The sequence below is a fragment of the Arvicanthis niloticus genome, chromosome 15 (assembly GCF_011762505.2).
Source record: "Arvicanthis niloticus isolate mArvNil1 chromosome 15, mArvNil1.pat.X, whole genome shotgun sequence".
Lineage (NCBI taxonomy): Eukaryota > Metazoa > Chordata > Mammalia > Rodentia > Muridae > Arvicanthis > Arvicanthis niloticus.
This window is the reverse complement of record NC_047672.1, coordinates 13,360,913-13,364,935: the sequence shown is the minus strand read 5'-3', so window position 1 is coordinate 13,364,935 and position 4,023 is coordinate 13,360,913.

Here is a 4,023-nt window from a genome sequence, read left to right as displayed (position 1 = left end):
ACTAGCTACTCCTGGCCTCTCCTCCCCAGCATCTATTGCAACTGCTCTGAGGTAGCATACTCCACATGTTCTGTGCTCAGGGTTATTCTGCCCATGCAGTGAAACTTCAGAGAAGCAGAACAGGCAGAATCCAGGTTTTGTCACATGTCATATATCTCCGTGCCTCTACATCCTCATCTGTGAAATGGGTACCATATCAATGGCTACCACAGACTGAGGTGGGGATCTCTGCCCCAGACACTGAGTAGCTGTTACTCTTCCTGATCACAGAACACACTCTAGAGTTCAAGTCCCTTCTGAGATCGATCCCCAGGTCTCTCTTGCTGTTTTGTTTTTCATTTTCTGGCAGTGTAATATGCATTCATTCCAACCCCCACCTTAAATACAGAGTGTAATATATGCTGGTTTAAATTTATGAAGATCTGAACTGTATGCACACCACAGGCCTGTATTTTATTTCTTATCCAGTACTGAGTACATTCCATGAACTATAATACAGTTATCATAAAATAGACTCCATGTTGGAGGATCTTGCCTGGCTACTGGTAGTTCATAGTTTCATTTGTAAATGTAATTTTGATTCGTGGTACTTTCGATTTACAATGGTTTAGTTGGGGACACAGTCCCATTATAAACTAAGGAGCATCTGTACTTGTAAAGACCTCCTTCAGGACTCTATACTCAGCATTTAAAAAAAAAAAAAAAAAAAAATCCACTTCTTACTCTCTAGTGACCCCTGGTGGGCAGCATGGAAATGAAATGACTAACAGTGTTAGCCGTGGATACAGTTCTCAGTGACATTGTGACACACCGCATGTGTCTTGACAATGTCCTCCTCCTGTCTCCCTCACACTGCTGCCTCCCCTACCTACACTGGGTCCCCCTCTCACATTCTAAGATATCGCTGCCCATTCAACAGTCACTGGCTGTGTACATCAACTGAATGCCTAGTGTTCGGCTGGCTGAAACGATACCATCTTGAGAAACTTGTGCAGATTTTAAAGACATCACACAGAGAGAAAAATAAAATATGAAATTATATTTTAGTATTTTAACTTGTATTGATTATATACTGAAATGATACTTACTATTTATTAGATAAAACAAAACTATATTTCAAATTCAAGATAAATGGTTCTTAGCCTGTCTCCACTCAGGAAGTAATTCCATCTGTATCTTATGGGGTTTTATCACTAGAGATGTGTACAGGCTCATGACCCAAGTACTCTATCATCTACTATGTTCCTGTAATATTTCATCTCCCGTGACACTTCTTGTCTTTCAGATAGGGTCTGTCTATGTAAGGCCGAATTGACATAGAACTAAGATTGCAGGTGTGTACAGAGCCAACCCCTCCTCCTCCCAGGCTGGGGTTAAAACTAGTCCCTCGTGCATGAAACGAAAGGGCCCTGCCTCTGAGCCATGGCCACGGCCACGGCCACGGCCACGGCCCGTTCTTCTAAAAATAATTTGAGACAAGATCTCATTAGATTGACCAGAATCAGCCTGACCTCACTTTGTAGCCCAATCAGGCCTAAAATTGAGGATCCTCCTGTCTCAGTCTTTCTTCAGGATAGCACCTGGAATTATAGGCCTGCACCACCAACCCCATAGCTTCTTAGTTTTGTTGGTTAGTTTTGTTCACTGAAGACCTCATATACATGCAGAATGTATTCTGTGTACTTCACCAAACTTCTCTTATCTTCCACCCATCCATTCCAGTTTCCCCAGTCCCTAACTCTGCTGGTCCTATTCGCAGACTCATGACTTTTGGGCTAGCCTTGTTATCAATCATCTTTAGTTTAACCAGTGTCGTCTGCATGAGCATTGGATCGGAGCTATCCTCTTTAGCCCCGCTGTGAATGACAGCACAGCTGAAAGCAAGGACCCTTGTCTCCCTGAATCTGTCAGTAGCATGGCTTAGCAGTAAGAGGTGAAACACTCCTCTGCCTGTGCCTGCCTTTTGACTGGCCCTTTTTTGCGTCGCCCTGCACAGGATCCACAGCTACAGTGAGTCTGTGACTGCAGTAGCAGCGTCTTGCCCAGAAGGTGGCATTTCACAGCCTCTCTCCCTCGATGTGGGTCTTACATTCTTCCTTTCCTTTCTTTTACAGTGTTCCGTGAACTTGAGAGGAAACGGAGTGCACGCCTTGCTTAGGGTCTGTCACCTAAGCTCAGCACATTGTGCCCCCATGAATCTCTGCATTCATTACCATTCACTGGAGAGAGAGAAGCGTCTCTGATTAAGCCCGAGAGAAGCTTTTGTCTGTGGATTTAAACAGAAACAGGGCAGGTCGATATTATGTCAGTTCAGCTAAACAAAGTATGTAGTTCCCCTCTAGGGCATAGGTTTCTGCCCAGATTTCCAGGCATAGATTCCTTCTTGTGGGGCAGGCTTTAGATCCAATTGGAGAGCTCTTGGCTACCCCCATGATAGGAGTGCCACTGTTGCACATCTTGCCGGGCAGGTTAATCTTGTAGTTTGAGGTTTCACATCTAGGTAAGAGTTTTGATGGTGTTTCCCCTGGCAGCCTGCATAGCACCGTCTGGACTGTGAATGCTGACTGGCAGAAAGAACAACCTCATTTTCAATGGCTGTATAAGTCTTATGCTTATGGATATACACTCTCTATTCAGACAATCTGTGAATAAGCCACCGATTAAGCAAAGGTGAAGATAGTACTTCAAAGTATCCATTGCAATTTCTGTGCCTACTTTACCAGCTTCTGGAAAAAAAAAAGCTAGTCATAATTGTGTGAGCAGCATCCTTAGTGAATTCAGCTTTTCATCCTTCTTCTCTCTCCTCATTCATCAGTGAGGAATCCACAGGAGGATTTTGATATCCAGAGTACAGACTACAAGATAGAGTGAGTCGGGGTCCTTAAATCACACATGGAAACTAACCTTTGACCTTGAACTGTGCCCTAAGTTAAGAATAAATAATGATTGCTTTAAGCTATGTGTGATACTTGTAAAGATTTGTTCTGTTGTGTGTGTGTATCTGTTGTCTGTGTATACACATGGACATGCATGTGCTCTCAGAGGCCAGCAGGGGGCATCAGATCCCCTGAAGCTAGAGCTCAAAGCAGTCATGAGCTGCCTGTGACATGAGAGAGAGAAATCAAACTTGAGACCGCAGGAAAGGCAGTATAAACTTTTAACCCCTAAGCCATCTCTCTAGTCCCTGATGCAAGGCGGTATTTATAAAGCAAGCTAATGGTAATTATCTTAAATGATATTGGATATTTGGTTAATAGCCATGCCTTTTTTTTTTTTTTTTTTTGAGATAAGTTCCTTGAAGCAGAATTGCAAAGTCAAAGGGTATATATATGTTTTAAGACTTTTAAAAACTATAAGCCAACTTTTGCTGAGAAATTGAACAGTCTTTTTACTCTTACACTTCTTATGTAAAAAGCCATGTAAGGCACTGAAGGTAGATTACCTCTGGGTGCCTTAAGGAGGATGATCTTATGCTGATGAATAATTCCGCTCACAGAGTGTGCAAAAGAAGATGCTGCCGTTTAGGAATAATGGCTTTGGGATGGAGATCTTTAAAAACCACATGAGCTGTGTAGGCACTTTCAAGAAATAAGGATTATAGAAAAGGGAGCAGCAAGTAGCACGCGTGTGCCTGGGCAGAACTTCAGCATTGAAGGGCGTTGGTTGTTATTGTGGTGGGGAAGCTTTGGTCCAGCCAGTCAGTCTGGGCTATAACTCACACACTGCGGACGGGCCGCTTGGACCTGGCAGACAGGCTGCATCTTAGACTCCATCTATGGATTCTCTCTGTAAATCTCACCACGTACAGCTGAGCCAGGCCCTTCTGATCTGTCCCAAACCACTGCCTTTTGTTGGATAACTACATTTGGTCCTTTAAGAGACACAGATGTTAGTCGAGGAAGGGGTAAAGATAAGACCACAAAACTTTTAAGATTCCTCCCAACTCTGAGACTCCCAGATGAGAGGCTTTGCAAGGAAGAGAGCGAAATTGTCTGGTGCCTGCATCTGCTCTGGAAGAGATCA